The sequence below is a fragment of the Mesoplodon bidens genome (assembly GCF_964165515.1).
Source record: "Mesoplodon bidens genome assembly, chromosome: X".
Taxonomy (NCBI): Eukaryota; Metazoa; Chordata; class Mammalia; order Artiodactyla; family Ziphiidae; genus Mesoplodon; species Mesoplodon bidens.
In genome coordinates, this window is record NC_138163.1 from 26,088,078 (window position 1) to 26,098,048 (window position 9,971).

Below are 9,971 nucleotides of genomic sequence, written 5' to 3' on the forward strand. Positions count from 1 at the left end.
TCCTAAAAAAGATACACAAGGTAGGTGTTATACATTTTTAATAGCTGAGGAAACTGAAATCCAGAGAAGTAATTTTCCCAAGCTCACAGTATATGGTTAAGCTGATGCACAAACTCACAACTTTCTGATTCAAAATCAACATTTTCTAAAACATCATATATTATATGTCTTACAATGTACTTCTATGAATTTATCCATTTCATCTGTATTATCTAATTTGCTGGCATACAATTTTTCATAGTATTCCCTTATAATTCCATTTATTTCTGTAATGTCAGTAGTAAAGTCCTCTCATTGTTGATTTTTGTGTAGTTATTATTCTTTTTTCTTGGTCAGTTTAGCTAAAAGTTTGTCAGTTTTGCTAATCTTTCAAATAACTAACTTTTTACTTTGTTGATAGTCTCTATTATTTTTCTATTTCCTTTCATTGGTTTTTGCTTTAATCATTATATTTTTCCTTCTGCTTGCTTTCAGTTTAGTTGGTTCTTCTTTTATTTCCTTAAGGGGAAAGTTTAGGTAATTGATTTGAGATATTTCTTCTTTTTTATTTATTTATTTATATTTATTTATTTATTTATTTATTGGCCAGTTTGTTTGTTTTATTGACACCTGGATGCTCAGGCCTTGACCGCGTACTTCCGGAGTGGGTACAGCCACTCTTTCCGCTGCTGCTTCTTGGTCTTCAGGTTCTCTTCATGTTTGTTGAGCCGGCGGTGCATGGCACGTGTTTTCCTGGGCCGCAGATCCAGGGGCCTGTAATTCTTGATAGAGTTTCCTGAGGTTCTCTTTCTGAGTCTGGTTAATGACGGTGAGTACACGGGCGATGGATTTGCGAACAACATGGATCTTGGAGAGATCCATGGAGAGTTTGGAAGCCGCGCCGCCTGTTACTTTAGCCACGCATAGCTGGGACAGCTCCACTTTCAGGTCCTCCAGCTGTTTCAGCAGCTCCTCCTTCTTCTTGCCGTGAAGGTCTGGAGCCTTAATCTTGGCCATGACTGCAGAGTCAGTCTCCGCCGCCTTCTCGAAGGGAAAGACTATTTCTTTTTTTTTTTTTTTTAAGTTTTCTACATGCAACAGCCTTCTTTTTTTAATTTATTTTTGCTGTGTTGGGTCTTTGTTTCTGTGCAAGGGCTATCTCTAGTTGTGGCAAGTGGGGGCCACTCTTCATCACGGTGCGCAGGCCTCTCACTGTCGTGGCATCTCCTGTTGTGGAGCACAAGCTCCAGACGCGCAGGCTCAGTAGTTGTGGCTCACGGGCCTAGTCGCTCCGCGGCACGTGGGATCCTCCCAGACCGGGGCACGAACCCGTGTCCCCTCCATCAGCAGGCAGACTCTCAACCACTGCGCCACCAGGGAAGCCCCTATTTCTTCTTTTTTTTTTTTTTTTTTTTTTTTTTTTTTTGCGGTACGCGGGCCTCTCACTGCTGTGGCCTCTCCCGTTGCGGAGCACAGGCTCTGGACACGCAGGCTCAGCGGCCATGGCTCACAGGCCCAGCCGCTCCGCGGCACGTGGGATCTTCCCGGACCGGGGCACGAACCCATGTCCCCTGCATCGGCAGGCGGACTCTCAACCACTGCGCCACCAGGGAAGCCCCTATTTCTTCTTTTTTGATATAGGCCTTTACATCTGTAAAGTTATCGCTAAGTACTGATTTTCCTGTGTCACATAAGTTTTGTTATGTTGTATTTTAGTTTTCATTCATCTCAAAGTATTTTCTAATTTGCCTTGTGATTTTTTTCCTTTGGCCCACTGGTTGTTAAAGTGTGTGTTGTTTAATTTTCACATATCTGTGAATTTATAATCCCTCCCCTTTAGTCAGGCGCTGCTGACCCCGCCCCTTTAGTCAGGCACTGCTGACCCCGCCCCTTTAGTCGGACGTTGCGGAGGATGTTAAAGGTCCCGCCCCCTCAGGCTTCTGGAATACCTAATGGTGGCCCGTCGTCGTCCGTGCCTCCATTAGAGAAGGCTTCTGAAATACCTAGTGGTGGCCTGTCGTCGTCGGTGCCTCCATTAGAGAAGGCTTCTGAAATACGGTCGCCTCTTGTCGTCCGTGCCTCCATTACGAGACTAACTTCTCTTCACGGTGAGAATTAAATGAAGGGAAAACCCTTGTTTCTCTCAAAAACCTGAGGACCGAACTCAGTGAGAGGAACCCGGTTCTCGCTCTGAGGTAAAATGGTGCTGGTATTGAATTTGTCTGGCTTGTTCTTGATTTCTACTTGACGTATGTATATTGTTCAGTATCTCAGTGACTTTATTGCTGGATCAGTAGTCATCTCCAAATAGTCTCTTCCTGTATTATGTTTAGAAATCAGAAAGATAGACTGCTGGTAGGATCGAAAGCTGCCTCTACTGCCTTTGTTTCTATGAGGTACCGAGGTTTTAGGCATTGGGACGTTATCTAGCCTCACAAATACTACCGTTTCAAGACCTAAACCTTGAAACATTTTAAACTGTGGTATTTAGGTCCACAGGTCAGGCTTGAAGGCATCTTTTTATTTTTTTTAATTTTTTTAATTTTATTTTATTTTTTATTTTTTGCTTTATAACAAATTTAATCAGTTATACATATACATATGTTTCCATATCCCCTCCCTTTTGCGTCTCCCTCCCACCTTCCCTATCCCACCCCTCCAGGCGGTCACAAAGCACCGAGCTGATCTCCCTGTGCTATGCGGCCGCTTCCCACTAGCTATCTACCTTACGTTTGGCAGTGTATATATGTCCATGCCGCTCTTTCACTTTGTCACAGCTTACCCTTCCCCCTCCCCATATCCTCAAGTCCATTCTCTAGTAGGTCTGTGTCTTTATTCCTGTCTTACCCCTAGGTTCTTCATGACATTTTTTTTCTTAAATTCCATATATATGTGTTAGCATACAGTATTTGTCTTTCTCTTTCTGACTTACTTCACTCTGTATGACAGACTCTAGGTCTATCCACCTCCTTACAAATAGCTCAATTTCATTTCTTTTTATGGCTGAGTAATATTCCATTGTATATATGTGCCACATCTTCTTTATCCATTCATCCGATGATGGACACTTAGGTTGTTTCCATCTCCGGGCTATTGTAAATAGGGATGCTATGAACATTTTGGTACATGTCTCTTTTTGAATTATGGTTTTCTCAGGGTATATGCCCAGTAGTGGGATTGCTGGGTCATATGGTAGTTCTATTTGTAGTTTTTTAAGGAACCTCCATACCGTTCTCCATAGTGGCTGTACCAATTCACATTCCCACCAGCAGTGCAAGAGTGTTCCCTTTTTTCCACACCCTCTCCAGCATTTATTGTTTCTAGATTTTTTGATGATGGCCATTCTGACTGGTGTGAGATGATATCTCATTGTAGTTTTGATTTGCATTTCTCTAATGAGCAAAGATGTTGAGCATCCTTTCATGTGTTGGTTGGCAGTCTGTATATCTTCTGTGGAGAAATGTCTGTTTAGGTCTTCTGCCCATTTTTGGATTGGGTTGTTTGTTTTTTGGTTATTGAGCTGCATGAGCTGCTTATAAATTTTGGAGATTAATCCTTTGTCAGTTGCTTCATTTGCAAATATTTTCTCCCATTCTGAGGGTTGTCTTTTGGTCTTGTTTATGGTTTCCTTTGCTGTGCAAAAGCTTTTAAGTTTCATTAGGTCCCATGTGTTTATTTTTGTCTTTATTTCCATTTCTCTAGGAGGTGGGTCAAAAAGGATCTTGCCGTGATTTATGTCATAGAGTGTTCTGCCTATGTTTTCCTCTAAGAGTTTGATAGTTTCTGGCCTTACATTTAGGTCTTTAATCCATTTTGAGCTTATTTTTGTGTATGGTGTTAGGGAGTGATCTAATCTCATACTTTTACATATCCCTATCCAGTTTTCCCAGCACCAATTATTGAAGAGACTGTCCTTTCTCCACTGTACATTCCTGCCTCCTTTATCAAAGATAAGGCGACCATATGTCCGTGGGTTTAACTCTGGGCTTTCTATCCTGTTCCATTGATCTATCTTTCTGTTTTTGTGCCAGTACCATACTGTCTTGATTACTGTAGCTTTGTAGTATAGTCTGAAGTCAGGGAGCCTGATTCCTCCAGCTCCATTTTTCGTTCTCAAGATTGCTTTGGCTATTCGGGGTCTTTGGTGTTTCCATACAAATTGTGAAATTTTTTGGTCTAGTTCTGTGAAAAATGCCAGTGGTAGTTTGATAGGGATTGCATTGAATCTGTAGATTGCTTTGGGTAGTAGAGTCATTTTCACAATGTTGATTCTTCCAATCCAAGAACATGGCACATCTCTCCATCTATTTGTATCATCTTTAATTTCTTTCATCAGTGTCTTATAATTTTCTGCATACAGGTCTTTTGTCTCCTTAGGTAGGTTTATTCCTAGATATTTTATTCTTTTTGTTGCAATGGTAAATGGGAGTGTTTCCTTGATTTCACTTTCAGATTTTTCATCATTAGTATATAGGAATGCCAGGGATTTCTGTGCATTAATTTTGTATCCTGCAACTTTAACAAATTCATTGATTAACTCTAGTAGTTTTCTGTTAGCATCTTTAGGATTCTCTATGTATAGTATCATGTCATCTGCAAACAGTGACAGCTTTACTTCTTCTTTTCCAATTTGGATTCCTTTTATTTCCTTTTCTTCTCTGATTGCTGTGGCTAAAACTTCCAAAACTAGGTTGAATAAGAGTGGTGAGAGTGGGCAACCTTGTCTTGTTCCTGATCTTAGTGGAAATGGTTTCAGTTTTTCACCATTGAGGACGATGCTGGCTGTGGGTTTGTCATATATGGCCTTTATTATGTTCAGGAAAGTTCCCTCTATGCCTACTTTCTGCAGGGTTTTTATCATAAATGGGTGTTGAATTTTGTCGAAAGCTTTCTCTGCATCTATTGAGATGATCATATGGTTTTTCTCCTTCAATTTGTTAATATGGTGTATCACGTTGATTGATTTGCGTATATTGAAGAATCCTTGCATTCCTGGAATAAACCCCACTTGATCATGGTGTATGATCTTTTTAATGTGCTGTTGGATTCTGTTTGCTAGTATTTTGTTGAGGATTTTTGCATCTATGTTCATCAGTGATATTGGCCTATAGTTTTCTTTCTTTGTGACATCCTTGTCTGGTTTTGGTATCAAGGTGATGGTGGCCTCGTGGAATGAGTTTGGGAGTGTTCCTCCCTCTGCTATATTTTGGAAGAGTTTCAGAAGGATAGGTGTTAGCTCTTCTCTAAATGCTTGATAGAATTCGCCTGTGAAGCCATCTGGTCCTGGGCTTTTGTTTGTTGGAAGATTTTTTATCACAGTTTCAATTTCAGTGCTTGTGATTGGTCTGTTCATATTTTCTATGTCTTCCTGATTCAGTCTTGGCAGGTTGTGCATTTCTAAGAATTTGTCCATTTCTTCCAGGTTGTCCATTTTATGGGCATAGAGTTGCTTATAGTAATCTCTCATGATCTTTTGTATTTCTGCAGTGTCAGTTGTTACTTCTCCTTTTTCATTTCTACTTCTATTGATTTGAGTCTTCTCCCTTTTTTTCTTGATGAGTCTGGCTAATGGTTTATCAATTTTGTTTATCTTCTCAAAGAACCAGCTTTCAGTTTTATTGATCTTTGCTATCGTTTCCTTCATTTCTTTTTCGTTTATTTCTGATCTGATTTTTATGATTTCTTTCCTTCTGCTAACTTTGGGATGTTTTTGTTCTTCTTTCTCTAATTGCTTTAGGTGCAAGGTTAGGTTGTTTATTCGAGATGTTTCCTGTTTCTTAAGGTGGGATTGTATTGCTATAAACTTCCCTCTTAGAACTGCTTTTGCTGCATCCCATAGGTTTTGGGTCATCGTGTCTCCATTGTCATTTGTTTCTAGGTATTTTTTAATTTCCTCTTTGATTTCTTCAGTGATCACTTCGTTATTAAGTAGTGTATTGTTTAGCCTCCATGTGTTTGTATTTTTTACAGCTCTTTTCCTGTAATTGATATCTAGTCTCATAGCATTGTGGTCGGAAAAGATACTTGATACAATTTCAATTTTCTTAAGTTTACCAAGGCTTGATTTGTGACCCAAGATATGATCTATCCTGGAGAATGTTCCATGAGCACTTGAGAAAAATGTGTATTCTGTTGTTTTTGGATGGAATGTCCTATAAATATCAATTAAGTCCATCTTGTTTAATGTATCATTTAAAGCTTGTGTTTCCTTATTTATTTTCATTTTGGATGATCTGTCCATTGGTGAAAGTGGGGTGTTAAAGCCCCCTACTATGAGTGTGTTACTGTCGATTTCTCCTTTTATGGCTGTTAGTATTTGCCTTATGTATTGAGGTGCTCCTATGTTGGGTGCATAGAAGGCATCTTTATTGCGTCCATTTTGCTCATAGGATTTTTAGAGGGGAGGATATTTTCCAGAGACCACGTCCACAAAAGCCAATATTAGCAACTGTCAGATTTCTTTTATTGTTACTGCCTTGAAGTAATAGTTTGAAATAATTCTCTTGAAACAATTCTCCATTTCAGACAGTAGCAATGTTATGTAATGGTTGGGGTTATTCATAAAAGTACCCTAAATGATACTAGCTGCTTTTTGATGTCTGTGATTTTCTAACTTACTGTGTTACTGGTGACTTACACCAATACCCCATGAAATGTTGTTGTGGAATCTGGTGAACAGCTCAGCCTCCCATTTCAAAGGTTTATTATCCGTAATCCTGCCTGAGTCTTTAGCTATGGTATTGAATAAACAGATTTGTTCGAGACTCCCTTTCATAGAAGTTAAGGGACATTGCCTTTTAGCCTAATATTTCCTACTTTCCCTGTGGTGGTTGATTAAAGCAGGATGAACTATGGTTCATTTGGAAGGGGTAGTCAAACCTCTGAGGCAGCAGTCTCATCTGATCTGGTAGCCTTAGTTTGACTCCAAAAGCAGAAATGGCGGGAAGGAACTTTGTAGAAGGAGGCAATGCGATGCAAAGCTGAAAAGGGCAGTTGAAGGATGGTTTGAATTCACTGCTTGGACCAATCACAGAGTCTGGTTTGAGTTACTTTGTCATTGGTTTATCCTGTGCATCTCTGTGTAGTGTTGTAGTGTGAGGTGAGGGGTGTCGGGCAGAGGGCAACTCAGCTGTCTCCTGTTTCATTAAACACGGTTGAACCCCTTCCCTGGGTCTCTAGAAATGGGAACTACCAGCAGCGACTAGCTCTATGGTGGGGATCCTGTTTGTACAACCAGTTTCTTTAATTAAGCAGGAGAATCTTTCCCCTCACACTTATTTGTATTCCTCTGTACACTGTGCATGCCACTGTTACAGAGACATTGGCATAATCAGACTGTTCTGATTTCAAAGAAACCTCACTTTGCCTTTTTAACACCAAAGTTTTGATCTTTCTTTTTATTCTTTTTGGAAAGCCAGTAGCAAACAGCAGAAGGGTAGAATGCACTAGATTGTAGAAAACAAACTTCGGGAGTCAAAGGAGTTCGGGGTGCTGCTTAGATTCCTTTGTTTCAACTGGTATGAGAATGTGGATCTGAATGTAATTTTAGAGCTCAGCTCTGTCTATGGAAAAGAGGGAGAGATGAGATTCATGGACCAAGTGGGAAGCAGGGAATGGTAATCTGCCAGCCTACAGGCATCCCACATGCCTCCCTGTGGCATTTATTTGGTAGGGGTCCTGAAGGCATAGGCCAGGAATTAAATTAATATGTAGGTCATACTCCTCCAAATCTTTACCGCTCCATACATTGTTGGCCATTTTTATGATCTGCAGACATTGCTGGGACCACATACCATATTTAATACACATAAAGCCTCCAGTCTCTGAGTCTGAGAGACACTCAGTTCATTTTCACTCTAAGGCAAGTCTGGTAGCTCAGCTGGCTTCTAACATATTATTTCAAAACTTTGTGCCACTATTAAAAATTTTCAGTGAATTCAGGTATTGGAAGCTGGGGGCAAGGTTTGAGATTTGCATGCTTAAGGCTCCCTGACCCCTGTTGTTTCCTGTTCCATTACACAGTGGGATGAATGGGTTTGGGTGAGGGGATCATGACAAAAAGTGCTAATGTTGATTGGGTTACATTTAATGCTCCTGTATAATAAATGCTCTCTCTTGTCCCTGTCCTAGTCGTAGTCTCTGTCAATACAAGCGTCCAAACCACAAGAATTGATTGGTAAGAATTCCCCATTTGGTGCTCTTTCACCCAAATTGCTCTCTGATACGTTTCTTTAAAACATGTAGAGGTCCTGTGTGTGAACTTGATTTCACCTTTGCTAACTGTCAATTTTCTGGCAAGGTATGTAGTAACTGGGTCAGGATTCCTTTCTGATGAGTGATGACATTTCCTATTAATTTGGGATTGAAGCTTTCAGAATCCGGGAATACCAAATCTCAGTGTGGGACATCTTCTCACCACAGTTTATACGTTTGGAGTTGTTGCTCACTCTGGCCTACCTTTTGGAATGTGGTCTTCCCCTGCATCCATGTAACAGTAAGTCTTATGAGTTGCACTTACTATAATCTTCTGTAGAGTAAATGCCTGCATGATGTAGCTCTAATGCTTGGTGCTTTATAACTTGCCACTTGGGTTGCTTTGGAGTCAGTCAGATCACAGTTCCAACCTGATTCCACCAGTAACTGTCTATCCTTAATTCCTAACTAACTTCTTGAGTCTCAGTTTCCTTATCTGCAAAACAGGAATCATACTTTGCTATCAGGAATGTTGTGAGAATTAAATGTGATAATCTTTGTAATGCACCCAGGACACAGGAGATACCCAAGGAATTAGCCCCCCACTCCCCAATTTCCTGAATGCATGTATTGCTTGGTTTAGCACCCTCCCTTTCCCCTTCCTTTAATTATTTTCTCTCCTCTCTCAGGTACAGCAAATTCCTCATAGGTTACACTGGCTTCTCTTTGGAAACCACACCTCTGCGATCTTGCTATGAAGCAAGAGGTAGCCCAGGGACTCAGAATTTTCCTTGTTCTGAGCCCAGGTTCTGTCTCTGCTAAATTGGACACCTTATACAGAGGCTGACATGGCTCAGCACCCAGTGGGATTCTAGGATTTGTCAAGTTATGCTGGCTGGAGGGTGCCTGGCAGTCCTAGAAAGTTCTCCTCCATTTCCTTGCCTATAACAAGTCACTTCTGATCTGTGATTAGTTCATTTAAGAGTAGGTAAAAACATTGACAATGTGAAAGATGGGGGAAAATGCTAAATATAAATATGCACTATCCTAAGATGTTCTCAAGGAGACTTTTAACCTTTAGTCTCAAAAGAACTTCTAAAGATTACCCACCCAAGGTCCAAACATCCACATTTCTTTTTGATTAGAAACTAAAGTGTCTAGCTATTACATAGCACATTGACATTTCAAGACCTTTGATTTTTCCCTGTAATTGGTTAAATTGCTTTAAGGCCCTGGATGGCAAGGATCATTGTTATTTCTCATTAAGTGAAAAACTGAGGCTAGAAGTATTTAGACAAAGATTTACCCAAAACCACTTAGGGGACTTCCCTGGTGGTCCAGAGGTTAAGAATCCATCTTGCAATGCAAGGGATGCCAGTTCCATCCCTGGTCAGAGAACTAAGATCCCACATGCCACGGGGCAACCAAGCCCATGTGCCACAGCTAGAGAGCCTATGCGCTCTGGAGCCTATGCGCCACAACTAGAGAGGAGCCCGTGCTGCGCAACGAAAGATCCCACGTGGCATTTAAAAAGTTGCATGGTTAATGCAGGATTTATTGCCTGTCTGACTTCAATAATAACATTTGTAGGAATGGTAAGAAGATCATGATCCTTATAGGAAGAGTTGCAGGTCATTTGTATATCTTGATGGAGACTAATTATAGGTCTGGCCCATGAGAATAAAAACACAAGTGAGAGAGAGACTTTCTCTGTCCTGTTCAAATTTGCATTCCAAGTGTCTGGAATTGATTCTAGGAGTAAACTGCCTCCTAGTGAAGGACCTTAGGTCTAGGTGAGA

General features: G+C 40.6%; 1 pseudogene across 1 annotated transcript; it reads right to left on the reverse strand.

Moving 5' to 3' along the window:
- Nucleotides 1-556: 556 nt before the first annotated feature.
- LOC308609111 (large ribosomal subunit protein uL29-like) lies at nt 557-1,036 on the reverse strand (annotated as a pseudogene). Its single transcript has one exon. The product of its transcript is annotated as a large ribosomal subunit protein uL29-like (transcript).
- Nucleotides 1,037-9,971: the final 8,935 nt, after the last annotated feature.